Source organism: Ursus arctos, unplaced genomic scaffold (genome assembly GCF_023065955.2).
Source record: "Ursus arctos isolate Adak ecotype North America unplaced genomic scaffold, UrsArc2.0 scaffold_9, whole genome shotgun sequence".
Taxonomy (NCBI): domain Eukaryota; kingdom Metazoa; phylum Chordata; class Mammalia; order Carnivora; family Ursidae; genus Ursus; species Ursus arctos.
The window spans coordinates 67,951,655-67,973,775 of NW_026623111.1; the positions used below are offsets into that span (position 1 = coordinate 67,951,655).

At 42.7% G+C, this 22,121-nt stretch overlaps 1 protein-coding gene across 8 annotated transcripts in view; it reads left to right on the forward strand.

Annotated features, from left to right (window-relative positions):
* AFF1 (ALF transcription elongation factor 1) overlaps window positions 1–22,121 on the forward strand; it is a 227,104-nt gene that overhangs the window by 109,160 nt on the left and 95,823 nt on the right. For 2 of the 8 annotated variants that reach the window (XR_008958494.1, XM_057309903.1), the window contains exon 1: window positions 16,355–17,609. The exons of the other annotated variants lie outside the window; for them this stretch is intronic. The gene's annotated coding sequence lies outside the window, so the exon portion shown is untranslated. Of the gene's footprint in view, window positions 1–16,354; window positions 17,610–22,121 lie in introns of those variants that run through there. 8 annotated transcript variants of the gene reach the window in all.

Sequence of the window (22,121 nt, forward strand, 5' to 3'; positions counted from 1 at the left end):
CGACCATATGCTTAAGTGCGGGGTGGGATGCCAAGCAAGTATTGGTCGCTGCTGCAGGCGCGGTGACGGTCTAGTGCACACATCAGCCTCCACACAGGAAACAATTAGAGAACAATTGAGTTCAGACTCTAGTACTTGGTGCTTGGAGAAAGTTTGAAATGGCAGTCTCAAAGCCGGGAACCTAGTTACTACGTTCAATCAGTCAGATTTCCAGTAGACCTTCCGGGGAGAGAGCCCTGGCTTAACTTTTTGCTTCCTCGGTGAAAAAGAGATAAGCCAAGTTGAGATTTCTCCAAGGCCTCGAGGAGAGCTGCTCAGATGTAATGTGTATTTCAAACCTAGGACCATGCCACATGGCCCTTGAATATTTTCCGAGTGGATATTTGGAATGAGCAAAATCCTCCGTAGATGTGGTGATTGGAGAATGGGGTTTTCCTGGCACGCGGTCCTTTGCCTTCGACAGTTCGAGTAGATGTGAACTTTTCCTCTTCTGTCTGTGTTTGCAGTGAGCGTTCATTCTAATGTGATGGCTCCGTCTAGTTTCTGTTCGGGGTTCTCATTTTTGTGGTGCCAACTGCCTTGGAACCCCTGGGCAGATGGAGGGTGCCACACGACCAGTGCGAAGGGGGAGTTCAGAGCTCAGATCTGGAGTGGAGGGGGAGTCAGTCTGGGAAGCAGAGTTATTAAAATCTCAAATTTTAGTATTCTGATGAATCAAAGGAAAGCATGGAGATGGGGGTTGGAAAAAGCAGGGAATTCATCCCAGAGCGGGTGAACTCTGGCTATGGAGCCAGAATATCAGCAGTATCTTGGGCTGTTTGTGACGTTGGGGCAGAAGGATAGAGTGGGGATAGAGGAAGTTGGCTGTTGGTAGCTGGGAGAGAAGGGGCGTGGCGGTAGCTCAGTGGTTTTCCTTTATTTGCTTAATTTGTCCTAAGGCAAGTCAGAGGAGGTTTTCTTTCCTGGCTTTCCGAGTGTGAGGGTTTCGCGGTTTGCCGCCACCCCCTTCCCCATGGCTTCCACGGCACAGTATTTTAAAAAAATGAACCAAACTGGAGAAGTCATCTCATCCGCATGGCTCTCCTTCGTTCTCAAGCCACATCTGCGTGAATTCCTCACACCACACTGTCCTTGCATTTTGTGGGAGGCAAACGTGGTTTGTATATTTTAGTTGGTTCTCCTAAAAAATGATATTCTTTTCTGGAATAAGTCATTCCCATAGTTAAAACTTAGTCTTTCCTAAAATCCTACAGGAAAAAGAAAATGATCAAAAGGTCAGTATTCTGACCACAGAGAGGCCTGGCTTGCAAAAATCTGCACATGGTTTCTCTGTGGGCGTGTCTGTCTTAGTTTTGTTTCAGCTGGCAGATGTCGAGCAGCTTGAAACGACCCATCTGAGGGGTGCAGCCAGGACTCGGAGATCTTATGTGGGTACCTTGCCACGTCAGATGGACCTGCCCAAGTGGAAGGTTGAGATTCCTCTCTAGCCACCCCCCCCCCCCGCCTTTTTAAAAAAAGATTTTATTAGAGGCAGAGCACAAGCCATGATGGGGGAGGGGAGGGAGAAGCAGGCTCCCTGCTGAGCAGGGAGTCCAATTCGGGACTCCATCTCAGGACCCTGAGATCATGACCTGAGCCGAAGGCAGACAGATGCTTAACCAACTGAGCCACCCAGGCACGCCCCCCCCCCCCTTTGGTAAGTAGGCTCCATGCCCAGTGTGGAGCCCAACACAGGGCTTGAACTCAGGACCCGGCGATTAAGACCTGAGCTGAGATCAAGGGACTGATGCTCAACCAGCTGAGCCACCCAGGGCCCCTTGTCCCTCTTTTCTGCCTGAAGATATCAAATGAAAGTGAGAGAAAACCTGTGGCAACTCTGTGTTGTGTTCCTGAGCGTGGACCCAGGATGGGGAGGGGTGGGGGGATTAGATACAGGATTTATGAAATAGATGTTTTATTGACACAGAAATGGAATAAGCTGAGATAGGCATTTTAAATTGTATACTGGATTTAGAATATTAGACTTCTAAAGCTAAATGTACAGCCCTTTCATTTTGCAACTACAGCCTAGTTGGAGGAAGTCACGTAATTTTGCCAAGATTTATAGTTAGTGGCAGAGCCAGAGCTCAGACTCTCAGTTCTATGATCTTTCTACTTCTGCTGGTTAAGTGCAGAGAGAGACTGCTGGAAGATCTTGAGCAGGGCAGTGATGTATCTTTCTTTTTTGAAAAAAATCATTCTGGCTTCTGGGTGGAAAATGGCTTGAGGGGCAGGGGTGGAAGTAGGGAGACCCGGTAGGGGTTGGAAAATGATGGTGGCTTGCAGTAGGATAGTAGGAGTGGAGTTGGGGTAGACTGGGCAAATTCCGCATGTTTTTGGCACAGAACTGGTAGGGCTTTGGTTGACTGGAGATGGGAGTGCGACTGAGGTGAGGGAAAGTGAGGCACCAGGGATTGTTTGACTTGATAGGTTTGGATGCCGGGATGTGCCTCCTAGGGTGGACCTGACCTGGGTGGAACAGGTTTGGAGGGAAAACCGAGAGAGCTCTGAGTAGACCAGATGTTAAGTTTGAGATGCCGTTATCTGTCCAGGTAGATGCGACCAGTTGGCAGTCGTAAGTAGTAGACCAGCTCAGAGAAGATGTTAAGACTAGAAATGATAAGTTTGGGCCATGTATACATATAGTACATATTTAAAGCCTTGGAACTAGACCGCCTGGAAAGTCCCTGAATCAAGCCCTTCCTGGCTCAGCTTAACCTTGGCAAGGGGCAGCAGGTGGGAAGAAATGAGGATGGGCTGGGCCTTCAGAAACAGAAACTGAAGACCATACTGGGAACTTGAGAATCTGCTTATAAAGTAGTAGAAATGATAGGTTTCTGTTTTTTCACTTAGTTTAAAGTGTGCATGTAAATGGTACAGTTAATTTATTAAAATAACTCACTGGCATCTAGCAGAATTTACTGTGAATTTAAATTTGCCACTGCCCCTATGTCCTTATGTGGTCCCTTGCCGTACCCCTCCAGGTGAATCTGATTTTGAGTCCTGATGGTCTCTCTGACTTCCTTGTGGCCTCTTATGGCATCAGTGAGGAATATTCCTAAATGCTTCCACCTAATTTCCAAAACCCAGGTGTCACCTGCAGCTCTGAATTCATTGTTGGACTACCTTGACTCATGGCAGTTTTTTTTTTTTTAATTTTTTTTTTTAAGATTTTATTTATTCATTTGACAGAGAGACAGCCAGTGAGAGAGGGAACACAAGCAGGAAGAATGGGAGAGAAAGAAGCAGGCTCCCAGCGGAAGAGCCTGACGTGGGGCTCGATCCCAGAACTCCAGGATCACGCCCTGAGCCGAAGGCAGACGCTTAACGACTGAGCCACCCAGGCGCCCCGACTCATGGCAGTTCTTAAACAGAACCTTTCATTTTCAGCGAACTGCCGGCCTACCAGTGTGAATTAACCCACAGTGGAAAATTGTGCAATAGTGATTCACTTTGCATTCATATGTGCAAATAGTCTTCCATACTTCCATATTTAGTTCTCTTATTATCTTAAACCCTGAAAAGAGCAACTTACCTCTTATGAAATGACCTAACCCTTCAGGCAGTTCACTTTTGGTGTGTTGGTGCTGTGTATCCTGCTGATACACGGCTCAGGAGAGTGAAGAAGTTCACTCTCTCCTGTATACACCATCAGTTCTGCAACTTCTAACTAAAACACCTAGAGCACCTACTGTGTGTCAGGCCTGGTGCTGGGGATGGGCAAAACAGATGGTTCTGACCCTCTTGGGCCTTGACTATCTAGTTAGGAACTGACATAATGCAGATAACCACTTCGACCAAGTTGTACGAACTTCGGCAAGCGCTGTAACGGAAGGACTCCACATATGAGAGGGATAAAGGGGGGCTGTGGCTTAGAATGAAGGAGCTCAGGGAAGAATTCAAGCAAGACCTGAATAGCGAGTAAAAGTGACAGAAGTGAGGGCTTGTCTTAGTCTGTTTGGGCTGCTGTGAACCAAATACCACAGACTGGGTGGCTTATAAACAACAACAATTTATTTCTCAGACTTTTGAGGGCTGGAAGTCCAAGATCAAGGCACTAGCTGCAATCATATTCTCAAGAGGACCTTCTTCCTAGTTCCTAGTTGGTGTCTTCTCACTCCTTACTTGGTGAAAGGGGCAGGGATCTCCCTGGAACTTCTTTTATAAGGCACTAATCCCATTGGTGAAGGCTCTGCCCAGAGGCCGCACCTCTTACTGTCATCAGTTTTGGGGTTTCAACATGAATTTAGGAATTCAGCATGAATCTGGGGGGGCACATGAACACTCAGACCACAGCAGATATGCTAGGGGTTAGGCAGCTTCAGTATTCCAGGAAGAGGGAGCAGCATGTGCCACTGGCTTATGCCACGTGATGGACAGAGACCGTTACAAGTCCTCTTGAGTTAAAAGCTCAGTGCTGTAGGTCAAGGGGGATTTTTTTGCATTCATTCAGAAACTTGGCAGCCCATCAGAATCACCTGGGGAAGCCTGCTAAAGAGACAAATTGTGATAAATAAAAATTCCTCGTCCCCAGCCTAGGAGATTGGTTCCACCGGTATACGGGTGGGCTCTAGAATCTGTATCTGTGATTTTCATGAGGTTTGTTCTAGAGCCTGGAAACAAAAACGGCTCCACAAGGGCTGAGACCCAACCCCAGTGGTCCTGGTCTCTCCCAAGTGGGCCTCAAGCTAAAGGATTGGGCTGAATTGATGGGACTGTCTGTCCTGAGTAGGAAATGAGAGTAGCCTCAGGGAAGAAAGGAGGGAGTAGGACTCCGAAGACTACGTACGCGCTTTTCTTCCTCCACAGCTCCTGTTTCCTTGCGTGTGTCCCCAACATTGTCAGGCTTGTGGGGACAGTAAGATTCTGATACAGCCGTATCTAGCTCATCTAGCTTGCTTCAGGTTTCTAAAGATGTTTGTATTACAGTAACTCTTTTACAGCAAATTAAATTAGGTTCCAGGAGCTAGCACTCCGTTAAACTTGGGCAGACCTGCTCTACTTAAATGTTTGTGTTAAGAAAATGATAACAAAGCAGAAAGGTTATCTGTGTACACAGGTCCTGATCATGCTGGGTGTCTGGAGAAGAATATTTCCGATCTGTGAGAAATATTGACTAGTGATTAACTTGTATCTGCTTAGAAGCTGGCTAAATTTTAGAGTCCCCACACATCTAAATATAGAATGAAAACATAGTAGCAAGTGACGGACAGAAATTTTAGAGCAGAAGCTACAGCCAGCCTGAGCCCTAGACTGGGACTGTGGGCTACTTGGTTTTGCCTGAGTCCTGTGTGTGTGTTTGGTTTTTTCGGTTTTTTTCCCCCCTTGAGCTGATCTTTACAAAGTGAAGAATGCTGGTGAAAAATCAGATGTCAGGGCCGCCTGGGTGGCACAGCGGTTAAGCGTCTGCCTTCGGCTCAGGGCGTGATCCCGGCGTTATGGGATCGAGCCCCACATCAGGCTCTTCAGCTATGAGCCTGCTTCTTCCTCTCCCACTCCCCCTGCTTGTGTTCCCTCTCTCGCTGGCTGTCTCTATCTCTGTCGAATAAATAAATAAAATCTTTAAAAAAAAAAAATCAGATTTCAGTTTCACGGACTAGAGCTGATCCTGGTAATTTTTTGAATTTGAAGAAACAGTTTAAACTCTGAAGGAAACATTCTAAATAATATAGGCAAGATATTTTTGAGACGCTCTAAAATTGCTAGAAGTGAGTTAGTATGAATAACGGAATTACATATAGTTGCCGAAGAAGAAAGCCTACAATTGAACCTTGAAAATCTTTTTGGGTGGTATTAATTGGAGCTGTTTTCTTTGTTCGTTTTCTGTTCTACTCCCTCTCAAAATGCCAGAAGTACATTTGGTACCAGGATAAGAAATTCCTGTTCCTCCTCGTTGTTTTCACACTTGAGATGTTTGTGGAGAGTTATGGGATCCCCCCTGGGTCCCTCATGTTGTGCCTTTGCCAAAATGTAGACGTTCAACTCTTTAGAATCTTTCCAGGCCGAGTGCTCTCCCAGGCTCTCACGTAGCCACCGGAGTCATTTTAGCTCTTGTCTAGATTAATTGTGATTTATTTTGAGCCAACTGATAATCTTCAGGGACAGAAAACCAAATATTCCAAGGGGAGTCTGTTGATGACCGAGTTAGTAGTTTTGATTTGGGTTGTTTTGATGGAAGTGACCAATACTAATGAGCTATTTAAGCAGAATTCCTTTTAAGAGAGAATCCTGGTTCCTGTTATCATAACAAGTTTATTTTTTGGCCTTGTATTCTCCTCTCCAGTTGCCAAGATCTATTTGAAAATCGTTATTTTCCGAGGTTAACTTTGTTGCATATTCACATTTTCCAAGAACTTTATAAGAGCTATTTTTATACTGATGCTGTTTTCTTTAATTGTTGAAATCACTAGATTGACAGTCTCCCCCCAACCCCGAGGTTCAGGGTCCACACACACCATTAGTTTTCTCTTGAACTTCATTTCATTCCCTGTGTATACTTGGCCTACTTTCTGTCTGCATTTTTCCCCCTAACCCTCTGGTAATTTGTCAAGCCCGCTCTAATCTCCTTAATCCTTTGGCTGAAGGGTTTTGAGGTTTAATGTTTTAATCTAGGGGCCTCAGTATTTAAGTAATTAGAGGTCCTATTTCTAGCTCTGTCCCTTAGATAAATCATCTTAGGGTTTTGTTGTTGTTGTTGTTCCAACGTACAAATAATAGAACTCTGAAAATATATATTGGACGAGAATTTAAAGCTTTGCGTTGAGCTGCTTGAATTAAAGCATTCCATGTTGTTCAGATTGCCTGACGTTATTCTTACAGACTCTTTACAAACTTACAAAATTTTTTATTTTTTTTTACAGAATTTGATGCTGTAGAGTTTACTTCTAACGTTTTTTCATATTTGAGAACATGTTAATTTATGAAAAAGTTATTTTTTTCTATTATCAAATAATCAGGACATTCTTTAAAAATGTTAAAAATTCTTTTCCTGTCAGGAATAGTTTGGTCTGGACGGATTCACATCTTTACATTCTAGGTTTCTGCCTTTTTAGTCTACAAGCATTTGAACACCCACTCAATATAAAGGGAGCTAATGGGAAAGACACTGACACAGTACATTTATTATATAGTGTAAAAAATATATAAAGTATCATCCGTATGAAAAAGGTAGTGTGGAACTACTAATTACAGTCTTTTAATGCTCACACTGTTCTTCTGTTTCCTTTATAGTGGGAACAGTTCTGAATGCTTTCTGTGCATTAACTCATTTAATCCTTGCAACTGTCCCATGTGGTAGGCACTGTCATTGCAGTTTTACTGAGAGGCTCACAGAGGGTACAGAGAGACTCATTTGTCCAGGTTTACCCAGGCGGTAAGTGCTGGCTCTGGAATCCAGAGCTAAGTAGTCTGGCTTGCATCCACACTTTTAACTCTGACCCCTACATTATGCTGCCTGAATTTCAAAAGGGGAAGCTGTACATTCTTTGAGGGTCGACTTTTGTAGCACTCCCAGTTTTGGGTAGTGGCAAAAGTGCATTCTGGGCTGCAGTAAAGGGGAGAGAAGCAACGTGGAGGGAGGACACAGGGAGGAGCCTTGCAAGAGTGGTTGGGTAGGGGAGAGCGGAGCAATGGGGAGATGAGTTACATACTGAGAAGGGGGGCAGTTTGTGAAGTTTTTTAGTTCCTTAGTGAATAACTTATCCAAGAACCGGTGCTTAATAAAGAGGAGAAATTGCTTTGGCTTGATGGCAGACACTGCAGCATGGGGTTACAATTCTGTGAGACCTTGGGCAGGAAACTTGACCTTGCCGTGTTGTTACTAGTTTCGCTATCTGTACGGCGGGGCCACTAGATTGAGGGTAGCCCGTATGAAATGCTTGGAACAGCACTTGGAATGTAATGAGAGCGCAATGGGTAGTAGAAGGAGCAATTAGAGTTAAAATTTGAACCGGGCTTTAAGAAAAAAGGTAGGATTTAGAGGGTTATCAGAATGAGGATTTGTGGTTGGGAAAGTAGAAAGACTGAATACATTCTCGTTTATTGGTGTATGCTTTAGAAATGTAGGTGGGGTCAGATCAAGGGGACCAGGAATTCCCAGTTAAGATGCTAGGTTGAATAAAGCCCTAAAAATTTGATGTACAAGTGTTAAAAATAAACCAGCGAAGAGCCTAGGGAAAGACAGCATTTGCTTAGGGGCGGTGTTATCAAGAACTGTGTTGCTGAGGGGCCCCACTGCCCAGCTCTGCCTGAGAGCTCAGGGGCTTTGCATTCGACACCTGCGGGACACATTCCCATAGCTCGGCAATTCCTGGTATAAATGTTTCCTTAAACTTAGGCGCTTGAAAATATTTTACTGCAGCCCCCACTCCACCCCTTTTTAATTCCAAAGCACTTGCTTAATCTGTTTCTCTCTCAATTGTCACAGCAACCTTGTGAGTTAGGGCCGTTGGCACGAATCACCATATTACATGCCATGGAACGGAGTCTCTAAGAAGTTTTATGATTTAAGCTCGTAAGTGGCAGAGCTGGGGGCATGAAACCGGGACCCTTGGCTCCTGGTTCCAGTCCTCTTTCTACCACAAAACATGGCTTCTGTGGAGTAATGATCATTTGTTTAACACTTTTATTTGAAGTGTTAAGAGCTCTGCTTTTCTCCATGGCTTTGCCTTCATGTCAGTGCCTGAAAAATGCAAATGTTGGGTGGAACAGATGATTCAAATGAGAGGATGATTAAAACTCAGTTTTGGTCATGGTGGCCATGTGGCTTTCTCTGAGATTTCTACCCTTTAAGGAAGGAGGCCGCCACGTACGAGATCTCTCGGCTCTTTCCATCTACACCCCCCCCCAGTCCGTATTTATATCCACCACTTACCTCTTTCCCTTTGATCTCAATAAGGAGCTGATACTTCTCTTGGCCCTTCCACCCGCATGCGCTTTTTGGTTACCTTAAGCCTTTCCCTGATTACTTGCCTCTTTTCCTTAGAGTCTGTAGTTACATTCAGGCCTTTCCTAGCTTAAGGGGCAAAACAAACCTTTCCTCATTCCTGTTTTACTCTCATTACCTCTTTCTGGTTCCCTTCCTAGGCAAAACTCTTGGAGAAAGAAGTAGGTAGGCAAGAAGGAAGTAGGTAAGCACCGTTTGCCTGCATCCTCTCCTCCCAGGTAGTCTCCGAACCCACCGCTGATGCATGGAGCCCCTGCCGCTCCACGGCGCTGCCTCTAGGGGACGCCTGGCAGACAGAGTCCGGGAGGGTGCTTGAGGCCGACTTTGCCTGCTTGGCCTCTCTATGGCCTCTGACGCTGTTGCCCACCATCCCCTGAAACACTGCCCTCGTTTGTCTGGTTTTTCTCCTGCCTCTTCACACATGCTTAAATAATCCCCATTGGAGGCTGCCTTTCCCACCTCTTCCCCAAGCTCTGCTTCAACCATCTCTTCTCCTTCTGCAGCCCTTCATCTGCACCCAAGATTTCAGCTGCACACACCCTCATGACCACCAAATTGATTTTTCTAGCCTGAAACTGGCAGAAAGTTTTTTTCAGCTTTAGATCGTTTTATCCAGCTCTTGTTAATGTTGCACAGACATTTCAAATTCAGCATCTGTGATGGATTTCATTAGGTCTCCTTTACCTATTCATACACACCAAACATTCTCCTCCTTCCTGGCCGCCGGTCTCCATTCTTTCTGTCTCCTGCGTTATCCACCCAGTCCTAGGGATATCGCCTTCTAAGTATCGTTGAAAGCTTCTCCTTTTCTCTGTTCCTCGTGGTCCCGTCTTTAGTTCAGTTGTTCATGCTAACTTTGAACTGCTATAACTTCTTTCTAACCTGTCTCTGCCTTTTCCTTCTCTCCAAACTACCTGCCATACTGCTGCATAAGAGAGTGATTTTATTATATGAAAATTGAATCAAGTCATCCTAGTTTAAAATCCTTCAGTACCTCTTCATTGTCCAAGATAAAAACCAGATTATTTCCAATTGCCTTCTTTCCAACCTCCCCCTCCCCCAATTGCTTTCTTGTTGGGATTCTTACCTGTCTCTCCAGGCATGGGTTATGGCCCACCTGCTGATGCTTCCTTGTCCCTACCGCAGCCCCCCAGACCCTGAAAGACATGACCTTCTCCTCTGTGCTGCTGGTACAGACTTCTGTCCCAGGACTTCTTGGTGTTATCCTCTGTGTCTTTCTCCAGGTGGTAAAAACATTTTTGAGGGCAGTGTCATGTGTCTCCTTTGCTTCTTTGTCCTTTGTGTTTAGCACAAGTGAGGACAGGGGCGAAAACGGGGATTTTTCCTGTTCTGTGCTGCGCCTGAGTTCTTAGTTCACTTGGCTTTGTGATCTGAAAGATAATTTCTTATAAGTGTTTATCAGAGTGGGTGGGGGGAACAATTTGATGTGTGACTGTATTTCCTATTTAGGACACTAGGATGGGAGCAGGCACTAAGTTCAGCAATTTTTTAAAGAAATTGTTTGACTTACCATTTTCAGCCTGAGTATTTCCGAGGTCATGTTAGGCATTCTTACCTGTGGATTTGAAAATAAGCAGCGTAATCCGATCATTAGGCATTCTTAGTAGAGCTCCAGCCTCCTAATTGCTGTACTTTCAGTATCGAGTTTAGAGATTAATCAGGTGGTTTTATGTACTATGAAATTTGGAAAGTCATGATTTTTCTGTATCTGTCATGTATGTAGGTGCTTTCTATTAAATAAGACACCAAATTTCCTTTAGTGGATTTTGGGTTTCTTTTTATGTAAGTGCTTACATATGATAAAATTGCTGTTAATCTCAGAGGATTCTCAATTTTAAATATTTCGCCATTGAATGAATCACTTTTCTGGGAATGAACCAACCATTTTGGGTAGGGGCATTAACTCTTCCAGGCCACTTGGGTATCATTAATTGGTATCCTAGTAACTTAAGAATTATTGACCCTGAAAATGCCCGACTGGCAGCCTGGTTTTAATTTTCTAGTAAGATTAATTATCTTGCAGGAAAGAGTAAAACAGAGACACCAGGGTTCTTTATGTCCCTTATATTCTCTCAAGATTCCAGTGAGCTAGTTGCTACGACAAGGGAAAACACTGGAGTGTTGTTCTGAACCTAATTGAGTCCTTTATTATGTGATGACTCACCTATAGTTCACAGATTTATTCCATGCAAGTCATGTAAAATAACTACACTGTGGTTTGTTTTGCTTACTTGGTTCGTGTTTCTGGTGGTCTGTCAGGCTGCATATGCCAGTCCCCCGAAGCAGGCGTTGGCAGGCGCTTGTGCGGCAAACGGGACCATCGCACAGTACAGCCGTGGGGCTGCCTCGTACGGTGTTCCCCACACAGAGGGCCTTTTCACAATCTCCCCAAGGGAACCGAAGATGTCCATAATGTATGTGGGGCTATGCTTTGTGTAAAAAGAGACTCATGTCTTCAAAATGAGCATGTTCGCCAGGACTGTGTTCTCCCGTTTCCCCCATTTGTGAGAGAAGGCAGCATTAAAGCCAACTTTAGAGAGTACTCACCCCCAGAAGGCCAGGGTCTTGTCCGGTGGCATTGACTGAGTTGCTGGCATCTGAGAATGAATATACCTCACATTGAAATCTGGATTTTGACCCCCCCCCCCCCCCCAAGCATTGGCAGCATAGTTTTGCATTCCTGCAAAGCAACAGTTGGCTAATCCTTTAGGGCACACACACTCTCTTGCCCCCATCCTTGCTTGAGCCCTGTGAGTGTCACTGTCCTCTCTGCGAAGTCAGGTATTTCTGTATCCTCATGATTGTTCCTCCCTCTGGGCAGATCCAATGGATGTAAACCCAGACATGCAAAAGACCTATCTTTTTAGAAGGATTTATAATGAAATGTGTTTAATGGTATCTAGTTAAAGTAAAAAGCAATTGATTTTTTTTTTTTTAATTAAGTAAGCTCTATGCCCAACGCAGGGCTTGAACTTAGAACCCTGAGACCAGGGGTCCCATGCTCTGCCAACTGAGCCAGCCTGTGATTTTCACACTTTTAAAAGAAATTATGTAAAGTTGGTCCTACTTTGCTTCTTCGTCTTTTGCCCTTCTTTCCAAATACAGAGATGTTTCCCGATAAGCCTTCAGATGTGTGATTCAGGCACTTAAGTTATATTTTAAAGAAAACCCCGCAATGTCAGCCTACTTAACTATTTTTTTAAGTTGTTTGCTACCACCCAAACCATGGAACATGGATTCTTATTTCCTTGTCACCAAGTAGAAATACGCTCCCTTCGTTTTCCTAAATGAGGAGGTGGGTAGTCCGTCAGTCGTGCTCTTCTCAGCTCTAAAATATTATAATTCTTTTTTAAAAAGGAATTTGAATGCCTAGCAGTTGGATGCTGATGCTGTTTCCTATACCGAGCCCAGTAGCATATTCTTCAATACGTTTTATTCAAAATTACTTTTCTTGTTTCTATAGTGAAAAATGGGAAATGGGCTTTCAACAAAGCCCATCAGCGAACAAGAACTGCTTTCCTTCCTTTGATCTTAGCAACATGTATATGTGTTTTTGTTTTTGTTTTTATGGAACGAACAGCCTTTATTGGTTGAAACAGGAAGGGGGGGGCGCCTGTGTGGCTCAGTTGTTAAGTGTCTGCCTTCCACTCAGGGCGTGATCCCAGGGTTCTGGGATTGAGCCCCGCATCAGGCTCCCTGCTCTGCTGGGAGCCTGCTTCTTCCTCTCCCACTCCCCAAGCTTGTGTTCCCTCTCTCGCTGGCTATCTCTCTCTGTCAAATAAATAAATAAAATCTTTGAAAAAAAAGAAAAAAAGAAACAGGAAGTGGAAGAGAGGAAGAGATACACAGCTTTGGCCCCTGGGTGGCTCCGAAGATTCCCATCACCCCTGAAAAGGTGGAAGAGGGAGCAGAAGAGAGAGAATCTTAACAGGCTCCACACCCAGTGCGGAGCCTGTTGTGGGGCTCAATCTCAGGACTCTGAGATCATGACCAGAGCCAAAATCAGGAGTCAACCAACTGAGCCACCCAGGTGCTCCAGTAGTTTTGAATTTTAAGGCTTTAAAGAAGCACAAATGGGAGGCCATCTGTCTAATGGATGGTACTGTGGAGTCAGAATACCTGGGTTCATTTTCCTCCATCTGTAAATGAGGCATCTCTACTTGAGCTACAGGGCTGGTGTGGAAATGAAATGGGATACACGTTTGCCTAACATACAGTAGGCTACATGATGTCCCACCTTCGCTGACATGCAATAACAGTAAAAGCAAATTCACACTGTAGGAAAATTGTGTATTTACCCATCTTCAAGTTTCTTTATTGACTTTATAACTCTGTTTAGAAGCCATCAGGATCCTAAGAAGTTTCCTAATGTTTTGGGTTGGTTTGATTATGTTTCTCGGGTGTTTTGGTGAAGTAATGAAATTCTTTGTCATGCATTTAATTTTATTCAAATTTTAAAATACGCTTTTTACAAGAGACTTGAGTGAATATTTTGTACCACTAGTAAAGTACTGAGTACCTGCTGTGTTTTCAGGATTCCAGAATTGTATTAGCTGTTGTGAGAACTCCACGGGGCAAGAGGTTTCAGTTGTATTTGGGCATCATGAAACACACGGGGCGGAAGTCACGGTACAGAACTGCAGATCATATGGTGTTAATTTTGTCATCTGGGTCACAAAGCCAGGAAGGATAGGCATGAGTAGGCATATTCATGTAACTGGTGAAGGCTTCCTGAGCCTGATGTAGAGGATGGGCAACACTTATATAAACTGATCAGATAGGATGACTGTGAAGGAGGGAGGTCACCACGGCTTTTCTGAAAAACACCAGTGAAATGTCCCCCAGGATATCTATTCAGTTTTGTGTTCAAATACTGTTGATTGGTACCTGAACGTCCAAAAGAGTATAGGGCACCAATATTTATTTTATGTATCTTAATGGAACTTAGGAAAGATATATGTACCAGCACATCAAATTCAGGATTTCACAAATACTGTTACTTCGGTGAGGCCAGTGAAAAACGGAATCGATCATAAGTCGATTTAAAGAAAATAGTACGGGCGGTGCTACAATACAATATGGTATCCTTGTCAGGATAGTGTGGAAATGACTGCAGTTTGGGTAAAACTGCTTTAGACTATACTTTGAGTCACAGAGGAAAGAATTTACAAAGTTTGCCTAGAGATGGGCCAGTGGCAAAGAAGGAAAATGAGCTTGAGGCCTGGTGGTGACTTAAAACATTTCCTTGTCTTCGCCTGTGAAGGACCTCTTCATGCTGGAGGAGCTTCCCTCCGTTTAGAACTCAATTTTGTCCACCGTTTCCTTTCCCCCTTCCTCCACCTCCTCTATTCAGCTGGTACTTAATACATGTTTTTACTACTGCCCAGCTGCTACCCGCTGCTACCAATATCATACTATAGAAAATTTTCTTGAGTGAGGCGTATTTTTTAGAAGACTTTGATGATAATATTGTTTGAAATTTATTTCTGACTATGCCAGCAGGTTGTCCTGCAAAGTTATTAGGTATGTGGGATTTGAAGGAGTTCGGGGCTTAACTCTATTTGAGTATTTTCAAAGGTGGAAGCTGTGCAAGGCACATAGATGTTCTTCAGGATATCAGAATAGGGTAGAGTATCACTACTGGGTAATGAAGACACAGCTCATTTTGATGAGTATTACAGCCTGTGTTTTTGTTCCCTTACTTGAAGTTAATAATTATTGATTGATTGGCACTGTGGCATTCATCCTTAAGAGCAAGTCTGATGCCAGAAGCATCAGAATGGAGAAATTCTCAAGAATGCTCTAGTTAAGTAAACCCAGGGTTTGGCTTTCTGGTGGCCCCTCATTGATTGCCCACCCAGTAGACTCTGCATGCATACGGGCAGTCATGGAGAAGGGCAGTGCTGACATGGCCAGTCCTTGTTTTCCCTGGGTGGTCCTGAAACAATTCTCAGGGAATGTTGTTTTGTTTTGTTTTGTTTTTTTTTGTGGGTTTTTTTTTGCACTTTCTCCTTGTCTGGTAAGTGGTTTGATGTGAGGGCTATCCTGGAGGCAGGCTCAACTGAACCCTTAGGGCTTATCAGCACTTGCTTGGTGGACAGCACCGCAGCCCCTGCCTGGGCTCCCTCCATCCTCCCAGTCCCCATGAGCCAGTGTCTACAAATTACCATGTTTTCCCTACATTAATTAATTTAGAATTTATTAGAAACATACTACAGACACAAGCATCCATAGGTGATGGCTGCTTCAAAGCTGAAGAGACCTTGGCTGTTTAAGGATAAATCAAAGGAAGGTGCAAGCAAGGATTATATGATGTAGTTATTAAAAGATACCAAATTTGTTGTCATTCATTCCTTCAGCATTCCCTTCCCCCTTCCAGAGGAAGTTTTTATACACATTCACTAAATAAAGCTTGTGTTTGGCTGATGGTATGGGGAAGTGAGAAAGTTTAGTAGAATGGAAAAAAGGAAAAAATAAAAAGACTGAGGCTTTTGAGTCATGTAAGAGTATAACAGTAAAAATGATATATTTTATTGAGAATATACTATGTACCAGGCACTGTGGTTAAGCCGTTTCCTTGCAGTGAGCTTGTAGTTGGTTCCCGGCAGAGCCTTATCTGGAAGCCAGTCTGTCCAACTCAGACCCTTGCTCATAAGCACTACTCTGCAAGGCCAGAACCACTGAGGACGACTTGGAGGAACATCTGAGACTTTTGAGAATCCCCAGTTGCAAAGTCTGCTCAAGTTTCTTTAATAAACTGCAATAAAAAGCCTAAATTCACAAGAATTACTGTGTACATCTGGGCAAGTATGAGTGATGAGCTACGGTGAGAAGTGGGTTCTAGGGTGTTGAATTCATGTTTCTTGGCCAAGCAGGATTATAAATCCATGCACGTTAATGGGATTTCAGGGCTGTTGTTAAATTTGCAGAATCAAGGACCTTTTGGATGTATTTTTAGTGGCCGTAAGTATCACGCAGTCTTTTCTGCTTCATTATGAGTTCCAGGTAGAGACTTGATGAGACCAATAGGTCACCCTGCCCTTTGTAGCTGAAACTCTGTTCCTATAGAATGTCTTTGAAAACATGTGTTTCTAATCTGTCAGAATTGGTTTGGCCAAAAAGAAAACTGTAGACTGATTTGTTTAAAGAAACAAAATTAACTACACGCCAAAGTTTCAACACACGGAGTGTGGTTCAATTCTTCATTGACTTTTATACTTTTTATTACTCTGATTTTTATTTCCCATCAGTATGCTGGATAAGTAAAGTTATTTGCAGAACGTATACACTACCCATAAAAATACTCATTTTTATGTTAGATTTTTTTCTTAAGTGTAAAATTATAGCATTATAAACTACTTTCATGTTAATGAGTAACTTTAGCAAAATACTAAGATGACTGTTGAGGGATAAATTTAAAAAACACAGGAAACTTAAGATCATTTGTTTTGAAATACATAATGTTGGAATTACTTAAATGAATTTTTTTTCCCCTCTAGACTCTTTAGGTTCCTTTGCCGTTGATCAGTGCGTGTGTGTATGTCTGTGTGTCTGTCTGTGTTGGTGTATTTTTGTTTATGAAGTGGGTTCTAATGTGAGCGTGAAAATTGCCCATCTACTCCATGAATACATTGCCTTTGTAGGTTATACGCATTATGGCTTACCTAATCCGTATTTGCATATAATACCTGGTGGTAGAATTAGTTATGTAGAAAATTTTGAGCTGAATGGAATTTAACTTCAGGCAAATCCTCAGGTGTCATCGTGCAGATACTTATTAGGTGGGGCTTAATAGGGACTCCCAGTGGTGCCTTAAATATTTTGCTTTTGTGCTCTTGGCACTTTTAAATTGCGACGATTTGTATATTGACCTTGAAAGCAAAGTACAGCAAAGTAAAGATTTAAACCATTTCAGAGGGTCTTCAGCATCCCCGGTTTTGGTGGGAAGAGTGGAGGATTGCCCATTTCATAAAGCCGTGTGTTTTAAAACTATGAGCATGGTGCTTTGCACAAGTCAAAACCGCTAAAGGGACAGATGTTGCCAATTTCAAACGTACAGGGGGAAGGCAGATATTGCTAAGCAACGGTGTACTTGAGAGAGCGTTTTTAGGAGCAGAGCCAGGGGAGTTGTGCCTGGGAGCCCTCGCTGCTGCTTATGGCTCAGTACAAGGGAAGAGATGAAAAGTTCTTTCCTGTCAGGGCCGCCATTGCAGCCGCTTGCACAAAAGACAGTGACCTAGTGGCACCGATTAGGGCTGGCAAGGGGATGTATGAAAACAGAAAAGCCTTTTTGCCATGTAGGAAGGCAGTAAGACATGTTCCCAGAGGTAAGTGCCCCCCAGTGAACAGCTGCCCCACAGTAAGTACAAGTAAGTGCGAGCGTGAGGTTCAGGTGGGGAAGAAGGAGGTGAGAGAGTGAGGCCTCAGAAGAGAAAACCTCTCTCCCTCCCCTTTTCTCTCGCTCCATCCTGCCTTTCCCTCGTTCCCTTCCCTTTCCCCTCGTCTTCTCTTTTGCTTCCTCTGTTAGGGGCTAACATCAAAGAAGAGAAGGATCAGGATAACCTCTGTAGTTGAGTGCCGATGTGTGCATGACCTTCTAAACAAGGTAAATAAGCTTTCCAGCCACAGGTATTCGGCCCCTCCCATGTCCCCTCCCTTGGTATACACTTGATAGCAGACAGGTGGTGTGGTGTGGTGTGGCTTTTTTTTTTTTTTTTTTTTCCCCTTTTGGCTGCCACTAGGGACTTCGCATACCTCTTGAGATTTTCGCGGTTGTTGGTTTGGATTATGGATTTTCCTTACTCTGTCACTGTTTCTTTCTAATGAAAGAATGGCGTAAAAGTAAAGAAAGTATAACGTTATCATTTTGTGCCTATTTCTGGCAATGCATTTTAAAGAAATTAAAAAACACTTTAAAATAAGCAGTTCCTTACCACTCAGAATTTTTTGTCCATCTTTCAAGCTCTGGTCTTGAACTTCTGGATTTCTTGGCAAATACCGATGGTCTCTCTTGTCTTTATAAAGTAAAGGTACAAATGGAAGATCCTGGCAGCTTAGAAGCTTTGTGTGTGTGTGTGTGTGTGTGTGTGTGTGTGTATACACGTGTATGCTTCCCCCCCCTCTGCTTTCTCTCACTTACCTCTCTCTCCCTCCCTCTCTCTCCTTCCCCCCTTGGCTTTTATTGCTTTGCTTTCATTTTTCAGCAAATGGAATTTGAGTCAAATTCAAATGATTGTGGGGCTCCCACCCAAATTTTAACTTTTAAGTAGTAATTTATTTTCAGCGGTAAAGAATATTTTCAAGTAATTTTACTTTGGTACAGGTAAGTATAAGAGACAAATTTTAATATTCTTAGAGTTATTTGGTTCAAATTAATTTATTCAGCGTAATTCATGGTCACATAGCCTGTATATATGTGGGGCCTAAATTTATGTGATGAAAGGCTAGTTAGAGAGGATGACAGTGTTTTGTGTTAACAACAAGAGAGCAGAGAAGTTGGGTACAAGTAATGAGAAAAGAGGGAGAACCCTCCAGTTATTATAGTGTGAACTCTTCCTTGATTGATTTGAATTCAGGTTATACCTTTGGGCTTTTTTTTTTTTTTTTTAAAAGATTTTATTTATTTGACAGAGCACAGGCGGAGGGAACAGGCTGTAGAGGGAGAGGGAGAAGCAGGCTCCCCACTGAGCAGGGAGCCCCATGCGGGGGCTCACTCCCAGGACGCTGGGATGATAACCTGAGCCAAAGGCAGACGCTTAACCAACTGAGCCACCCAGACGCCCTTACCTTTGGGCTTTTTAAAAGTAGGAACTATGTCCTAAAATGAGTTGGAGAACCTGTTAGCTCCAGATTTAGGAAGGAATAGAGTTTTCAAGTGACTTAAGCCCCCTCACAAATAATGTATGTTTGTTTGTTTGTTTGTTTTTAAAGAACTTGTTCCACTTAAGTCCAGAAAAAAATGGCTTATTTTGTCCTGCAAAACGCTTTTGAGAGAATTTTACTAAGGAAACATTTGACATTGAGATGCCTCTTAAAAGTTTTAACTAAAAGAGATGATAAAACAGATAAGACTCACCTGCTCTGGAGCCCATCTAAAATTCTTCAGGTTCATTTAAGCTTACTCGGTAGACAGCAGGATTGTGGCAGTATAAATAATATTGCTTATTTTTACAGAGGATTCAGCTGTATACCAATTAAAGAACTTTAAATTGAAAGGACTTTTTATATAGCATGTGCCCCTTCCATCTGCATCCCCCAGACTGGCACTGTAATTATGATAATGTCAGTAAAAAAGCGACCTGGGCGCCAAGAGCATCTTTGCAGCAGGCCGTGTGCCAGGTGTGAGGAATAGTCAGGAGGGCCACAGGTGGATTTATGTACAACCGAGATGTCACTTACTTCTGCTTGTTTGACCCTCCTTTCTCTTAAAGGTAGTTTTCAAAAGGAGTTGGTTTTGTTGCTACTGTTAGAATGGCCGACTGTTTTTCCTATTCTCTGTTCTCTGGCACCTAGATTCTGTATTCTAGGAAAACAGGAATGACAGTAGATGCAAGAATGTTGGGAGTTATGACAGATGGGGTTGACTTACCTTGCCTTAAAACACTCGAACATTTGGAGTCTTGGGTCAAGGGCTCTGGGTTAAAGTCAAGAGTACTTTTAAAACTTCACTGCAGGTGTGTGTCAGTGTTGAGACGATGAGAAAAGCAAGGAGACTGAGAGTGGAAAATACTGAGATGGGGAAAGTTGTGAGGGGAGTCACTGTTTCATGTGTTCAAAATGGGCATAAACTGTTTGCTGCTGCCACTTGTAGAATCGTGATCATATATAGTATGAATGCTTAAAATGCTTTAAATTCAGCAGGTATTAGGGGCACCAGTCGGTTAGGCATCCAGCTCTTGACTTCGGCTTGGGTTGTGGGATGAAGCCCCACATCGGGCTCCGTGCTCAGCACAGAGTCCGCTTGTCCCTCTCTCTCTACTCCTCCTGCCACTTTTGCACATGCGCTGTCTCTCAAGTAAATAAAGAAATGAAATCTTCTTAAAAAATATAGCGGTTATTAGAGTACATTTATTTTACAAGCAAAGAATGTTTTCCCTTGGCACATATGAAGTACCTATTTAAGATATATGCAAGAATAAAATTTATTTTATATATTTTTTTGAGAGAGCCAGAGCATGAGCTGGGGGAGGAGCAGAGGAAGGAGGGGAGAGAGAATCCCAAGCAGGCTCTATGCTTAGCGTGGAGCCTGACGTGGGGCCCTATCTCACCACTCTCAGATCATGACCTGAGCTGAAATCAAGAGTCAGATGTTCCACCGACTGAGCCACCCAAGTGCCCTGCAAGAATAAAATGTTTATATTTTTATATATTTATATTTTATATATTTTATACATATCTATCTTGCCCCTTGCATTTATATATAGCACTTGTTGAGTGACTAAATATTTGTTTGAAACATTGTTACTAAACTTTTACACTTTGGCCAGTACATAAATCACTTCATGAGATGGGCTTTACTGGAAGCCTGATGCAATTTGTCTAAACTTTCAGACCAAATTTACATACAAAGATAATTCAGGAAAAGGAAAAGATTATTGAGTCTACCAGAGAGTCAGTGGAATTAGTAAAAAAAAAAAAAAAAAAAAAAAAAAAAAAAAAAAAAAAATTTTCTAAAAAGAATGACTGAATCTGGTTTTTAATAGATTATAGAAAAGCAAAATAGTCTCTTAGAAATTTAGGTGCTCTTTGATGATAGGATTAAGTAAGTGGTTTGTAACCATTCATAATGTTACAATATTAGATGATTTGTACTTCCCCACAATGATCTTTGGTCCTTTTTCTAGACCCTGGCAAGTAACCTGATTGTTACCTAACATCAAAGCCCCAAGAAAGGGGAATATGCTTGTTCAGAATTAGATATAAAGGGCAAGGCCATCTTTATTTTCCTTCTCTCCTCTGTTTATTATAGTATCAGTAATCCCCAGGGTAGTTTGAAGCTCAAATTGCTTCCTCAGAGCATGTATGCCTGCTTCAGTAATTTTCTTTCCTTTTTTTTTCACGGTTCTGTTTTTGTTTTTTAAAAGTCATCATGCCAGGAGACAGACAACCAACACCTAGCCCAGAGGGGACTGTTGAGATTACTGTTGGAATAAACCCAAGATAAAATCTTTATGTTCTTTCAGACAAAGCATGGATTAAATGGCTTATCTTATTCATATGACTTCAGTTTCTTTCAACCTAATCCAGAAACTGATGGAAAGTTTTTTTTCTGGTGCCTCTCTAGTCTTAGCTTTTGCTCAGCTATGAAAAAAGAAAAAAGTCAGGGCACCCTATGTAACATAGAATTAGACATGGTTCCTGAACACTGTTTGCCACTTAAGTTTGATAGACACATACACTCAAAGGAGGGGCAGTAATACAGGTTTATGTATCCATAAATCCGGTCATGGTTGACAAAGTAATTTAGTAGTGTTGTTTTAGACTCAAAACCATCAGTTAATATGATTTGTGAGAGAGCACTTGTGTGCGTGCGCACGCGCGCGTGTGTTTGTGTGTGTGTGTGAGAGAGAGTGTGTGAGTGTGAGAGAGAGCGCGCGCAAGCAAGCGGAAGAGAGAAGGGTGGGGTGGGGACGGGAGTAAGCATGGTCATAAAACACCATCACACTACAGTGTAACACCCTCCCTGCAGTGATATATTTTAATTGAAAGGCTGTTCATGCTTTGCAAATTAATGTACCCACTCAAAAATAAAAATTAAATCTCTCTTAGAAAAAAATGTGAAGGTTGTTTTAGTGAATAGAATTGGTTGTGGAAGGAATAGATCATATAGTTTGGTCCATTTGAAAGAACTTGTCAGTTTATTATCACTGGAACGGAACCAGTGTCTAGACTTGTTCTTTGAGATGCCTCTCTCTTGCTTTCTTTCCTTTTTTTCTTCCTTCTTTCGATCTTTCTTTTTTCTTTCTTTGTTTTCTCTTTCTTTCTGTCTTTTTCTTTCTTTCTTTCTTTTCTTTCTTTCCTTTCTCTCTCTCTCTTCCTTTCTTTTCTTTTCTTTTCTTTTCTTTTCTTTTCTTTTCTTTCTTTCTTTTCTTTCTTTTCTTTCTTTTCTTTCTTTTCT